Source organism: Scatophagus argus, chromosome 24 (assembly GCF_020382885.2).
Source record: "Scatophagus argus isolate fScaArg1 chromosome 24, fScaArg1.pri, whole genome shotgun sequence".
Classification (NCBI taxonomy): Eukaryota; Metazoa; Chordata; class Actinopteri; family Scatophagidae; genus Scatophagus; species Scatophagus argus.
This window is the reverse complement of record NC_058516.1, coordinates 3,575,172-3,590,471: the sequence shown is the minus strand read 5'-3', so window position 1 is coordinate 3,590,471 and position 15,300 is coordinate 3,575,172. Positions and strand designations below refer to the sequence as shown.

Genomic DNA, 15,300 nt, shown 5'->3' with positions numbered 1-15,300 from the left:
GTAAATAGACTGCAGTGTGAGGGTAAAACTGCCAGCATGTGTCATTATGGTGTGTACGACTGAAGCAACCAGGAGCATTTATGAGGTTTTATTACATTTAAACATTGGAAAATTACACACAGATTTATTTAATGTCATATATTTAAAAAATGATAAAAAAATTTCCAATGCAAACCATATTCTTTTGTTATGGACAGGATCTGAACGTACAGCAGGGTGGGTAGGGAGGGCATCTCCTGTTTGGGGATCTTACAATTGCTTTCCTGCTTTTTGCTGAAGATGTGGTTCTGTTGGCCCCCCCATCAGACCGTGTCCTCCAGCAAACACTCCCCCAGGTGGAGCTGGAAGATGTTGCTGAGGAGAAGGAGTCTGGATTCCCTTGCTTAGCCTGCTGCCTCCCTGGCCCGCGGCCCCTGATAAGCTGGAGAAAATGGATGGATGTTTCCAAGGTAAATAATTAACTTCAAAGCGCTAAAATATTTCACAGTATCTTCTCTCAGGTACAGAAACTAATGGCTTATTCATTCCACTGCATTACATTTTGCAAACATAGGCCTGTTTAATACTTACACATTCAGTAGAGGGTAGAAATCCAGTTGAATCACAAGCAGATAAAATATCAGAAAGGATTTACTGAAGATGATAAGTTTGAGAAAAAAGATTTTTTGTGAAATTTGGAAGTGAAAAGGCCAGATTTGTAAATATTAAAAAACGATTACTAAATCAGTAATCTATAGCAGCTTTAATACTAAAAGTAAACGTGATTATCGGCTGAAAGCCGGAGCTTACGGACACTATCATCAATGGCACAGTTTCACTCAAACCAAATGCATGAAGACAAAGAAAGCTGATTACGGCCAACACACACACTTTGACACCCCCACAGCCCCGTCTCTCCCTGCCTGAAATTGAGTTATGAAAATCTGATCAGAGTCTTAATCTAAAAAGCGCCCATCTCTTCTTGCACTTTAACAGCAATCTGCGTGACGGGGAACAGGGTAATCAGGGAGGCATTTATTGTGTGGATGAAAGGAGCTGTGGCAGAATGGCGTTGTTTTCCTTGTCAACATCCCCATCGTGGCTCTCCCTGTGCTGCACACAACGGGCCTGCGAAACACGCTTTCCCACCCACACACACACACTTTAAAAAGGTGGGCCATTTTTACTTGATAGTTGCTGATGGTTGTGACCACACAGGTTTGAAAACTGTCCATAATAATGATGAAAATGATGAATATTGTTGCCGTTTCAGCTGAAATTTAGACAAATATAAAGGACACCAATAAAGTGACATGTTGGTGTAATTCCACTAAAGACCACTAGGTGGACTCCTTGTAATGACTTAGCTCTGCTTGATGAATTTACACTCACATACAGAGCACCTGCTGGTGCTCTGTATGTTATTGGTTTCTTCATAATTGCTATGTGGAAATCTATTCTTCTTTTCCAAACGATTTGAGCCTACTGTTTGCAATGACAATAACTCTACATTTGATTGTCTCTTTCTTTGTCCTCCTTCTTTTCCATCCTCCTGCTTCTTCCGGTATTTGGCCCAGCAATCTACACCCCATGCACAGCCACGCTGAGTGCCTCCTCTCCCCCCTAACGGTTGATCCTCAGCAACAGGGACTGTTTAGCTTTCCTAATTAAAGAGCAAATGCTAAGCACTTGCACAGCCTCCCTGAGTGGACTTAATAAACAGGCTCCTCATTAAAACCAGGCATCATTCTAATTGTGCAGAGCCATGAGACCCCCCTCAAAAAAAGAAAGAAAGAAACAACCTTCCTACCATCACCATGCCACCCATCTTCCATCCATTTCCTCGCTCACTCAGCACCAGAGGAAGGTCTCCGACGTGGAGGGAGGCACAAATAAGCTCTTACGAAAAAAAAGAAGGATTGAAATTAAGATTCTGTACTGTCTGGAGACCTCCCACTGCACTGAACAGAAGCCAAAAACACACAAACATCCACACAAAGCCAGTTCATAATGCTACCCGAGAAAAGAGAACGATGAAATCAAGGAATTAAGCATGGATGTGGAGGGTGAAGCAGCAGGAGAGGGGCGGGTGAGCTGAGCTGGCTCTCGGGTCCTGGCGTGAATCCTGATGGATTTAAGAGCTGGAAAGACAAAAAGATGGTGCAAAATCAAATAGTTGGACAGTGCATGAGTGAGAGGGGCAGTGAAAGCAACAGTGGACTGTGACAGAAACTATGATTAGTCACCCGATTTGTTGCGTATTTTTGTCTGCAGGTGAGCACCCACTGTGTGCTCTGTGTGTGGGGGTCGGGATGAAAGAACTATAAAAGAGATAAAGAGAGCATTAAAGCTTTACAAAATGAAATATTCATGACTAAATAGGTGTGCCTTTGTGTACATTTCAGCCATGCTGCAGTTGGACGAGCTTTTGTGGAGTAACTAACAAACTTCTCTCATCTCCAAAGACTGATGACTTGATTGGGAGGCGGCTCACGATTGTAATCGCCTCCATCTCCCTCCCTCTCCTCCTCCCTGCTGTGCTAAAATTCTTGCTTCACTGCAGGGGATCCCGCTCAGACAGTTAGGCTAACCGTTGGTTAACAGGTAGAACTACCTGGAACCCCTCTGTGATTTAGAAGACATGCTGAGCCCGTCTCATCATTCAAAATCACATTAGTCCAGTGCGTCTGAAAACATCAGCACGACAGAAAAAAAATAAAATCAAAGGCTGTTTACTTGTTTCACTCTGTGTTAAACTAGATGCACGACCTATGGTACACTGTTTTATTACAGACACTGTGGAAATGAGAGGCTGGCTTTGATTTTTGTTTATTTTATTATTTAAATTTGTCATTCACATCTTTGGAGATCAGCAGTCGCTGTTATTGCGTATTGCGGAGGTTTTTGGACTGCTTCTCCCAAAAGATAACCTGTCAACGCAGACCTGTCAACAGTTGTGTGCTCACTTGCTGTTAAAATTAATTGTCTGTAATTTTCTGGAGATGTCACTTGTCTCTTTGTTCACTCACAGTGGTGGCACATAGAACCAGCTCGTCCTCCTCTCTTCGAGAGAGTTAAAGCGAGAAAAGGAGATATTGGATGGAACTTTTTTGTGTATTCTGTTTGTATTTATGTGCTTGTCTGATTTAATTATCCTCCCATTCATCCATGCATCCTTAACAGACACCCACGTGCCATCTATTTAACAAAAAGATGTTTCTCCAGGATCTACCAGACTTCAGTGTTAAGATCAGGAAATTTTTCATGAACTGGACAAATTGCACTGGCTCAAATCATTGTTTTGGTGTTACTCCAGACCACTGACTAAGCCATAGTAACAGAAGTGTTTTTGAAAAAGGCTGTGTCCCGTTGCAGGCGCATGAATCATGCTGTGCTGCCATGCGGACTGCCCTCTGCCTCCACCCGCTGTCTTCCGTGCCTCCTCTCCTCTCTGGTCCATCTCCCCCCCCTCTCCTCCATCCGTGCTTAAATCTTTTGAAGCGCATATGTGGGCTGACAGTGGTTATTTCTCATCACGCCACAACAGTTTTATGTGTCACAAGCGCTCAATACACATCGGATAGAAGCATACAGGGTCATTATGAATCCCAACACCTTGGAGCTGCAGACGAGGCCAGGCCATCCCGGGACCTGCCAATACTGTCATGTTTTATACTCGTCCACTCAGGGTTTGTGTGCATCTGTGCGTCCAAGGGAGGGTTCAGTGGGTTACGTCCACCAGCTAGCCAGGCCTAGCACTTTGCCCTCTGGTTATCTGCAGGGCCAGTTTTATGGCCCTTGGCATAAACAGCACAAAAGGGCCAAAGCGCAGTGCACAGAGAGAACTGTGTGCTTTTCAGTGATGTTTTGGCCTACTGTACAGCTGAAATCACAAAGAATCCTAATAGGAAATAGTTTCTGGAACTGCTGATAAAGCAGGGGGAGTCTCATAATACTAACAGAAATGTAAAAGTGCAAGCCAACTGGTAAATGCAAATAAAACACTAGACCAAATTAAAGGCTTGGAAGCATACTAATTTCTTCTGGCCTGCTGAGGCAAAATCCCATGCAACCACAACAGGCTGCACCTCACAAACGAGCATTGCTGATAGAAAAATGAAAAAGCGTATGAAGTTCTTTCTAAGCTGATCCATTCAGCAAAGTATTTCGCATCACAAACATTGTTTACTTTTGCTTCTGTGCTCAACCCAGGACACGGACACCATTAAAATATATAACTAAGAATGAGGATTCTTCAAGGGATGTTTGGATTGGAAAGTCAAATTGAGCGAGTGATTAGATCAATTAAGGTCCCATCCAAGCAGAGACAAAATCCTTTTCTTATTTGGTAAAAAATGGAAGTTCTACACAGTAGATACACTATTGTGTTGTTTGGGATGACGCATCCATCCATATACATAATTTGCATGCTGAATGCTCATAGAAAGTAAATGAAAGCTACTTCAGAGGAAAATGAGGAGTTTTTATATTTAAATATCTCAAAAAGCCAGTTGGCAACACATTTCAAGCCTCTTCAGGTAACATGTAACACAAATGAACTGGATTGAAAAGGTTTATTTGTGCCACACAGAATCAGTTTCGTCTGATAGGAAGCAACAGAGGACCGGCTTGCATAACTGAGTGGTAAACAAACACAAGGACGGACTTTTACCTGTGAACACACAAGGTTAAGGAGGGCATGCACACACACACACACACACACACACACACACACACACACATAGACACTCTTCCCTTTCCACATTAAACACACACTTCCCTCTCAGTAAAAGAAACGATCCATCCACTAAGCCGTATACCTAGCAGTGGCACAGAGGTGCACTCAATGCCCCGATTCCAATTTAGAGCCGCTTCTGCACACAAAGAGACTCTGCTTATGATACGTGTCGGCCTCGCTGGCTGCGGAGATCTAATATCCACTGTGAGTCATCATCTGTGGAGGGAAAAACAGCGGCCGTTTTCTTTCTATTTGGCTGCAGGTACGTTGAAGTGCATTAAATTCCCATTAGGGGACCTCAGGTCTGTGTTTTCACCCGTGGTGGCTGACTAATGGGAGAACCAGGCCAGGATGAATCCGTCATGGTTTAGCTGCACCAACGGCGGCCACAGCCCGGCCCTGGTGAATGCAGTCACAATAGGGCCTCTGCTTTGCTCAAAGACTGCTATTGATCGGCGAGTGGCTGGGAATCAGAGGAACGTGGAGGGAATTATAAGGCTGCCGGTTCAGTGTCTGCTTTGGCTCCTCACAACCCCTGCAGAGAGAAGGACCCCCTGCTAGTAGTCCAAGATGCAGGCAGAGGAGCGAGCGTCAGACGGCCAGTACATTCAGCAGAATAGTCCATATTTAAGGCAACTGAGAGGAGAGTAATTGATACACCCATTGAACATTGTGTACCGCACAGCTAGCAAAATAAATACAGTCCAAACATTCCTTCCTCTACTTTACATGGTATATTTATTGCTCACCGCATAGGGGTCTTTAATTATTGATGCAAGAATCTATTACAGCTTCTGTGATGCATTTGTGAAAAAACTGGCATAATGAAGATTGAGGTGAACTTTAGATGTGTGTTAGGATACTGACATTCAACCAAACATGCAAAATGTGAAATTTGTCTGGAGGCACGTGTTGTGCTTTATGCATCAAGCATGTAAATGAAATGTCCCCACAAACAACATGAGGAGTAAAACCTCTAAATTTACCTCAAGTCTTGTAAAATGATTGAAATTCAACAGATGTTATGGTTTTGTTTTTGTTTATGTCAGTTCTAAAATATGCCCTCAACAGTCGTGTAATTATTATTTATTTATTTATTTTTTGCAGCATATACTATTAAAAGTACTTATTACATTAGCTAATAACTTGTTTTCCCCTACATAATTAGCTGCTGAGCAGCTGCTGAGAGCCCGACTCTGTGTGCGTCATCTCCCAGGCACCAACTCGTCCAATTATGCATTTTTTCAGTCAAGCTGACCAAACACATATCACAGCATGGAAAACAACGATGAAACAGCAACACAGAAACTACTCATTAATCAGAGCGTCTCACCAGAACCCACTTTACCTGCTCTGTGTGCTTTCTTTTTAGAGATTCACGTCATGATTCTCTGCTGCTTCAGGCCCATGTCTTGCTTAGCGCTTGTGTCCAACCTGACCTCTTCATCAACAGTGAGCGAGGCTGAGGTGTGGTCCTATCTTTGCCTGGTTTCTTGAAATGCAGAGAGACAACAGGTTCTAAAGAAGAATGAAAGGGCACTTGTACATCACACCACCACTGAGGTCAATCGTCCACTCTTTCATGATATGCAAATCTAAAACTGCTACCACTGTACGTCTCTTTCTAAAAGTTTTAGAATGATGCCATATCCCATTAGTGAGGAGGTATCTGCAGAGACCCTGCATGTACCTGTATTTTCTTCCTCTTTGTATCACACCAGATCACCCCAGATTTTAGCATCCACTCAGTATCGTATGGGATAATGTGGCTAATACCTACAGTCAAAGAGCATTTTGGTTTGCAGCGTACACCCACCAAGGGGATTGTAGCCCACACTCAGGCCTGTCTTCACTCATTCCTTTTCCCAGATAGAGCGGTTGGGTATCCCGACTCCCATGTGAGAACACGGCCAGCGAAATGCCGGTGAAAGTGATGCATACTGATGCAAAAGCCACTCGCCCTCGAGGAGCCTTATCTCTGCTGTCAAGATGGAGCCGTTGTCCGAGGATGTACTTCACTGAGAGGCAGCATGGGTGACATATGGTATGTATCACAACAAAAGCACTGGGAACAGAGAGCAGAGCCAGAGATTCATGCTCCAAAAATACACCAAAGAGTTGCACAAAGAGACATTTTATGATGTGATACGACTGAAATATTTAGTCAGTTTAAGACTGAAAGTGAGACGTAGTCGTGAAATTTATCATTTAGTTTGACCAATTCACATGTCACTTATTTTTGAACACCAAACTGCACAAATCCAGAACATGGCCAGCCTGTCATAATTCATAGATCTAATGCAAGGATTCGCTGTCAGCAATTAGCCTTCTTTTCTCTACTTTCTAATATCTCTCATTTTCCTTCACAGGTTTCAGGGAGTAATTTTACAGGTTTCTCCTTGGAACCACAGCCAAACCTTGGATATAAGAGACAGCAAGCCTACAAACCATCACATAATTAAGAATTAAATTTATTTGTGTTTTACTTAGAAATATAAGATTTTTTTTTAAGATTTCTCTACTGGATGTTGAGCCTGAGTCTGCTGCCAAAACTAATACAGTCAGACAAAGAGCTCACAATAACAAATATCTACGGACTGACAGACACATCTTTCTCAAGTTCTAATCTGTTTTTGGAGAGTGGGGACGCAGGCTATTTTGACCCCGTCGCTATCACTTTATTTCTTTACTTATTTACTCCCTGGCTTTCAAAGACTTTATTTCTTCTTTCAAAAACTTCTTTCATGTGAGGCTCATGGCTGCTTCACTGACTTAAACCCACAATGCTTTAGAGCTCAACGATAAAATCAGCACACAGAACCACCTTGCTCTATACCTGCTCTCAGCCCCATTACTCAATTAAATTCCTGCTCACAATGCCACACTATTCCCCAGAATCAACACCGTGAAGCCTACATATATTGTGATGTGTCCTTTAAGAAAAATGAAACAGTTGCAGCCACAACTGAAAGGATGTAAAAAAAAAAACAAAGTTAAAAAATCTAAAGTTATTTCGTAGCGAAAAAGCTGCCGTGAGTCAACTAGCAGTTCCAGTCTGGAGACATTTAACAGGAAATAATGAGAAGCTTTCGGAAAGTAGATCGATAAATCTATGAAAATCATTCTTGTACATACAACTGCCATGTTACCTTGGAGCATATCCTTTACTTATGGACCTCACTTTATACACAGTGGAACTGTCACACTCAAACAGGGAAAGTACGGTGGCCCTGAGAGCTCAGTGCACTGCAGAACATATCTCCAGTTTGATAACACAAATGCAGTATTTAGTAAAAATGCTACAAAGTGGGAAAATACAACCATATTCAGAAACAGCAGAACAACAGAAGCTAAAAGTTGGTGTCATCTGAAAACAACGTCCTTTGTTCATTGCTGTCCATGTACTTGCAGCATTTCTGTATTTGGTTGTGTTTTCTGTATTGGCAGCTTTATCCAGTACAGTCACACAACAATTAATTTTTACCTTTGTGGTTCTTAAATCGTTTATACAAATTTTACTTGTGTTTAAAAAGAAAAAAGGAGAAAAGAAATTGAATGCTACTAAGGGAATTAGTCACATTACTATCACACTAAATTAAATTCTATTAAACTTACACAATTATCTTATATAATTATAGTGTTATGTTGTTTTCCCTCTAAATGTGTTTGCTCATATTTACTCATACAGAAACAACAGAAACAATAAGTAAAGCATCCACGCAGCTACTGAGGGACAGCTGAAGTTAACATAAATGCACAGAGACATACCTTTATAGTATCACCCACCTAACACACAAGCAGTGAATAAAGAATCAGCCGCTCGTCTACCCGAGCATGCTGAGGCACTAAATTACTTTCTCTTTCAGGGATTAAACTCGATATGAAGTATGTTGACAATGGCTGTCATCTTCTGTTGAATTAAAGTGTGATTTAAAATGACCCACCCACACTTTCCTGCCTGGTCACCCCCGAGATAGAAACACCATACCCCTACCGCTTCTGTAAAACTACTAAAGACTTCATTGTGTTTCCGTGACAGTGAATGCGCAAGGGGTATCGACTGTCTGTAATTTTGTCTCATGTATTCAGTCCATCTCTTTTGTGTCTCGGCGTACTTTTCAAAAGGATGTTAATGGGACTTGTAATTGTATGTTTGGCAGTTATTATCACAAAACCGCTCTCATCGTGGTGCATTCTTCCGTGAAGAGCGATGCAATTAGGTACATTAAAAGAAGAAAAAAGCTTGTGTGTTAATGATCCCAATGCATAGCTTGACAGGAAGACTAACATTTGGTATGTTTACTCCAAATTCCAAATTAGCCAGAGTCAGATAAGTGGTAAAAGTGGGTTTGTAAGCTGTATTTGTATGATAATCGAAGTTTTTGTGTGGAGGCCCAAAGTGTCCAATATTAAACAAACCAAATAGTCAAACTGCTAATAATAGTGTGGGTCTTCACAGATTGTAAACATTGTTCTTTTCTGATTAACTGATTGAAAAATGATTTTCCACCCTCTGCTAGAAAAATATTTCATTACAGATTTTCCCTTACATGTTGATTTTGAGTACCACGAGATTGGAACTCGCTCGCTCTTTTCATTTATTTCCTTCACCCCAAAAGTGTTTCTTTCAGAGTGAAAGGCAGGTACTGCTGTGTCTTTTTGTTTCTCTCCCTCTGATGGGCCTCCCTCTTCGTGATTGCACTCAATAATGGCTGGTTAGTGGCCTGGTTTGAGGCCCGCAGTGGGTCTGTGATTATCACATCTCACACTGAGTCTGCTGATGGTGGGAGATCCCCTCCTCCCCAGAACCCCTGTCACCTTGTTCACCCTCAGCCCCCTCGCCCTGTGCTACCCACTCTGCCGTAATCCCAGCCACGGCTCCACACTGATTATCCCATGCTGAGTCAGTGAAGGTGGGGCCACCGTCCTGCTCACTGTGGACTCGGCATCAGGCGGGGAGGACAGTGCAAGGAATAGCTCTACCTGGTTACGTTGCTCAAGTTGAGTGCTCTGAAGCGTGGATGTGCTTCTGAGGCTCTGTCTCCTGATTACACTCTGTGCGGGCTTTCATGTTGGGAAAGTTGTTTGGTCTGGCTTACAGACACGGCCTCACATGGCAAGGAGATGCAGTGTTCAGCAGCTGCACCAATCAGACGAAGGTTAAGGGAGATGGACGTGATGTTTATAGTGGGCATAAAGGACATTTCAGAAAATTGCATGTGAAGCACGGCAAATGGCAAACTGAAAATTCTTCCCCAGTTTATCCAAATTCAAGCATTGAATTGTGCCTCAAGAAGAGGCTGCTATTAACTTGCTCTTAGTAATAGCAATTAATGGTGGGAGCTCGTGTTTCATTTGCCTGTGTGTTCATCTTTGTGTCTACGTCTCTTGGAGCAAACGATTGAACGATTTAAAGCACGTACAAAGTTTCAACATCCAGACAAAAAGTCTCATCTCTCCCAGAAACGCTTTATCCAACAACCTCTTCCGATATAACACCAATATCCAAACACTGCCATCGAACAAATGCCACAAAGAGACCAAAAACCAATATCTATATCTATATATATCTATTTGACAGACATTTTAAATGACTTGTGTCTTTAGTGAGAATGTAAAGGGTTGACTGGTCTTTGCTATAGAAATGAAAACTGGTGCTGAACTGAACAACTTACATGTGCTCCAGTCTGTCTCCTCATTCATATCCCCACCTTGACCCCTTACTGCAGTTGAAATGAGCCTCCAGGTTTCATTGCATGGTCCTGATATTTGAACTTTTTTTTCTGTATGGTACTCCCTCAGTTTTTAACAATCCACACTATTAAAGATTCAAAAAGCAGCCACACATTTTGCCGCTCATTCTGATACTGAGAAACGTCTTCCTTCCCTCGGGCTAAGAAGCGTAAATACTTAAATTTCATTTGGGCAAAGAGCATAAATCTACAACCTATGGCTGACAAAATGCTGTTTTTAAGTAAAAGTCTCATCTCGTGCGGCTGTAAAGAGAAAAAGGCAAAACAAATAAAGTGAGTTAATTCAGTCAGACCCAAAGGCGGTGGGTCCTCCCTGCAGCTGTGACACCAGTATTAGACAGAGTGGAGGTTTGCCGCCCCACTGGGCCCATATGACAGGACTCTAACTCCTCCATCCCATTCCACTCTGTCCCTACTGTTTGGCAGCCTAATTGAATCCCAGCACAGAGAGCACAAGTGGCAATAGCGCCATACATTAGAGTTTTGTCAGCAACGCCTGGGATAGTGGCTGAACCGCTCCAGTGCTTCATAATAGCACTGTTACCTCTACCAGCCACATAAGGTATGGATGTGCATGTGTGGAAGGTGCACATAAGCAGGAAAAAGACTTATGAAGTCCCACACTCGGAGAACAGTGAAAAACGTGCTTGCACACACACACAGACACATTGTTTTCCTCTCCTTTTACTCCACCTTCATTAGTTGTTTCTTTCTCTGCATCCACTCTACTGAATCTCATCTCGACTTCACCTTATCTGTTCTTTGCCAAGCACACACACAGTGTGTGGCACAGGCAACATTTTGATTCTGCGAAAAGGGTTATGTCTTATTTTCTTCTCTATTACGCGTATCAGAGGAAAGTCCAACCATTGTTGCCTAGGTGGAAACGCCTGTGGGGTGATTTCACTTCAAAACCTGTGGAAGCAGCATTTTCCAGACTTGCACCGAGGGGTCTGAGGGGTATTTCAGAGTGCAGAGGCATGTATTTAAATTAGACATGGCTTTTAATTATTTTGTCGCAGTGTAATTTCCTAGCTGAGGGCAGTCAGTTCCTTGCTGAGGTTGCATTTCCATAATTCCCACTCCAAGACGGCACAGTTTCAAAGTCCTCTGATGATTCGCTGCATATATTAATTGAAACTGAAATGTCAACTTTAAAGGTCCTACCTGTGTTCACTTGTGATGTGCAGCACAGTCGCCTTTTCCCATCAGAAAAAGCAACACTTTTTATCCGAATAATGTTGAAATGAAGTCATAAACATCCAATAATAATAAAAGCAGATAGCTCTGGGCGAAAACAGCCTACAGTTGAATTTGATGAAATATTAGCAAGATTGGTGAAACATTAAACTATAAAGAGGTCAGCAGCGGTTGTATATGCACTTTGATTGTACTATTGTGTTCTGTTTAAGGTGGTGTAGCCTAAAGGAATTTCCTCCTCTCTGTCCTCAGGGGGCTAAAAAGAAGCATGTGTTCGTTACAGCAGTCTGAATAGAGAAGGTAGAAGCCCCAAGGTCCTCCTTAATCCTCCTCCATTGATTTCAGATGCTCCTCTACTTATCTCTCCTCCCCAGTTAAGGAAAAGACATTATTAGTCATGCTCACAAGAAATGACTTCAAATTAAGACAGCTTGAAAAAAAAAAAAAGCAGGTCAGAAAAAGTCGATGGTGCTGGATGTCTTTCTTGAGAGAAGGTCAGTGGTTTTTACAGCAAGTGGAATTTTACTAGAACGGCCGAATAAAATCTCAACATAAAGGGCCACTAAAGATTTGGAGCGTGAACAACTTAAAAGAAGTTAAACTTTCTGGCTGGTTAAATCAAGCATCCCCTTCAAGTGGCTCAAATATGGGGCATTGATTTTCAGAGCCAGAGATTTTTTTGCCCATGCTGAAGCGTTTACCTCATCATTTTCTGTGAATCACAAGCCTGACCAAGTGTGCTGGCAGTAAACTACAGCTTTAAAATGGAGGAGAAGAAGCCAGGTGGCTAATGGAGCATGTACATGGATGGAAGGTAAATGTGACAAAAAAGAAAGGCACAAACAGAAGGTGATTTGAAAAGGGATGAGGGGGGCAGGCCAAACCTCCACATAAGCAAAATGACCAAAATGTCTCCCACTTGTTAACCTGCAAGCCACCATCTATCAGATGCACCATAGTCCAGACCCAGACCTGTTCTTTTACTGCCCTAGCAGCCCCAGAACTTCACAAATCACCCAAAAGCTCTGAAAATCATCTCATGTGATGCTACTCAGCCGATTGTATTCTGATTCAGGCTTTGCAACTCAAGCAAGAGAGTGAGATACTGCACACACACACGGGGAGAGACAAGATGAAAGATGACCAAAATAAGTGAGTCAGAGGAAAGGAATTTCTCATGGCATGCTCTGAAAAGAGAAAAATATCAAAACAGAGCTTTTAATCAAGAATGGACAGACTCTAACACATTTATTCTTCCCACAGACAGTTTGTCTCATATCTGACGCTATGGCAATTATTAAAAATGGCAATGTGAACCATGTTAAATCTGAACAAATGACCTACTGGGCACTCGCTGACATTGCAAGACATCTACTGAAAAACAAGGAAACAGTGTAGGTTCAACATATTTATTGTATAGCTATGGGGTTAAATGTCTACCAATACAATGTCCATATACTTCTAAAGAGAAGTGCACTAATCTAAACTAAACACATATTTAAGTAGTTTTCCTGTGCCAGTGGATTCTGTGAATACCTGCCCTGTGCAGGCAACCTTGTTTAATATCTTAAACATTGATGAGTGCAGATTACATTTCTGTCTATTCACTATGGTGTGCTCTTCTACTGTACATCTATGTTGTACTTTCTGTGCTGCAGTTAATACTGAAAACCAATCGAATGTTTTACAACTTCAACAGTGAGACTAAAAGATCAGACTTAAACAGAGTCAGCATGAACAGTTTCTACTTCTCTCACCGTTCTGCTGACAAAAGGGAATATCTGCTAATGCTTTTCCCCCCCACAGTCCTCTAATCTATTGTAGAATGTAATCTGGGGATGTGTGTTGAAACAGATCAATTCGGAGAGATTTCACCTCCTGATAGGATCCAATAGACTGTGTGGACTTTGAGCTGCATCTTAATGTGAGCCCGTTTTGACTGCCGTCGGTTGCCCTCCCCTGCGGTAGCTTGTTTCATGAGCAGGAGGTAATCATCCCAATAATGGATTTCTTAAGGCAAAGACAGACTTTTGGAAGATCTGTATATTTTATGTCCAATGTTTTTTCCACATGATATCCCTTCTGTAATCACTATCTTATCAGAATCCACCGTTTATGAAGATTTAAATGGCGGGAGTGCTTGAGGAGTGATAAAAAAAGAAAAGAGGCGAGCAAATTGTTTGAAATTGTATCAGTGCAGAGGCAACAATAAAATGATACAGGTCAGAAATAAAAACCAAAATAAACCTGATAGATATTGCACAAAATTTCATGGTGATCCACCTAATGAGCCAAAGTGGTTGAAAGAGCGAAACTCTTTCAAGACAGACCAAACTTCAGTAGTTTCATGCTGCTAACATTATGGCTAATGCTTAAAAAAATAGATAATCCTACATTTGCATTTGTTTTGGCATACATACGCATGCACAGAGGCTGAAAGACTGAAAAGATTATTTGTGGACATGCAACTTCTTCACCGGATTTTTTTTGCTCCCCTCCACTGTATCTGTGGCTGTGACTTCCTAACATGGCCGCCAGCCTCACTCTGATAGCCACAATCAAGCTTGCTAATAGAAATGCCAACAACAAATGGTGTATACCCGAAAATGCCCTGAAGGTAACTGAAAAGAGAGGAAGACAAACGCTTAGAAGGCCAGCGAAATTCAGTAATTCCGTGGAGCAACAGAGAGGGAGACTCGACTGGTACCGAGTCTCAGTGGGCTTCCACAGGGGGATATGAGGAAAGGTGACGAGCCGCTCTGATCGTGTTTAATTCCTGTTTTTATTGGCCCTGCCACTGAAGGAATCCTTCGTTACACACAGGCTGAGAATCATCACATGGGGAGAGAAAAGCTGTGCACACAACAGACAGGGACAGTAAATGAGAAATATTACAAGACAGGCTCAGCTGCAACCACTCGCTCCCTCAGTTCTTCTCTCTGTGTACTACTTATAAAGCAATTAAACTTCACACTGTCTGATTGGTCTCACGTGGGCGGTTTTTGGCTTGATTCAACCGTTTTTGAGCTCATGGTTTTAGTGGAGGAACTTAATAAATCTAAATAAGTAGCGTTTTTGAACGGCACACTGGTAAAACAAAGTGAAACTAATTTCTTCAACAATGTCTCAGCTCCATCAGGTGTTCCAGTAAGCCACAACGGTGTGCATCAGCATGCACAACAGGAAGCCAAAGTGAGACCCCACAAGTAGGAAGACCCCATTCAAAATGCCGCTGACATTTGCAGCTATAATAAGAAGTAAAAATCTAAACTTCTCAACAGTTTGGCCTGTGGCTTCCTTCACATGTTGAGACTATCAAACATCATTGTTCAATAACTACATTTTTAGTGCCCTTAATGAACAATTAACTTACAGAAGTTAGTGGAACAGAGGAAAACCAGAGGAGGCGTCACAACTCCGACCATTCAGATAGGCGGCTACAGCAACATAATGTAATCAGTTACACCTGGGCTTCTCCTGCAGTGACACACCACAATGTCGCTGCACAGCCACAAAATTCTAAATAAATTACTTTTATTTTTTATATCTTATATCCTTTTTTCTGATTCAGAATAATTCACAACTCAGACTAAGTTTGAGTATTTTGTAAAGCACATCATTGCTTTTGAA

At 42.1% G+C, this 15,300-nt stretch overlaps 3 long non-coding RNA genes across 3 annotated transcripts; 1 reads left to right on the top strand and 2 right to left on the bottom strand.

Annotated features, from left to right (window-relative positions):
• Positions 1 to 145: 145 nt before the first annotated feature.
• On the bottom strand, positions 146 to 2,223 carry LOC124055605. Its single transcript, XR_006842728.1, has 3 exons — positions 1,997 to 2,223; positions 1,790 to 1,878; positions 146 to 421 (listed from the first exon to the last, which is right to left on the bottom strand). It is a non-coding gene; the product is annotated as an uncharacterized LOC124055605 (long non-coding RNA).
• A 2,321-nt stretch (positions 2,224 to 4,544) lies between these two features.
• LOC124055702 lies at positions 4,545 to 15,147 on the bottom strand. The gene is made up of 3 exons (XR_006842771.1): positions 15,044 to 15,147; positions 6,066 to 6,235; positions 4,545 to 5,353 (listed from the first exon to the last, which is right to left on the bottom strand). It is a non-coding gene; the product is annotated as an uncharacterized LOC124055702 (long non-coding RNA).
• Positions 4,827 to 7,109, top strand: LOC124055701. Its single transcript, XR_006842770.1, has 3 exons — positions 4,827 to 4,979; positions 6,587 to 6,761; positions 7,087 to 7,109. It is a non-coding gene; the product is annotated as an uncharacterized LOC124055701 (long non-coding RNA).
• Positions 15,148 to 15,300: the final 153 nt, after the last annotated feature.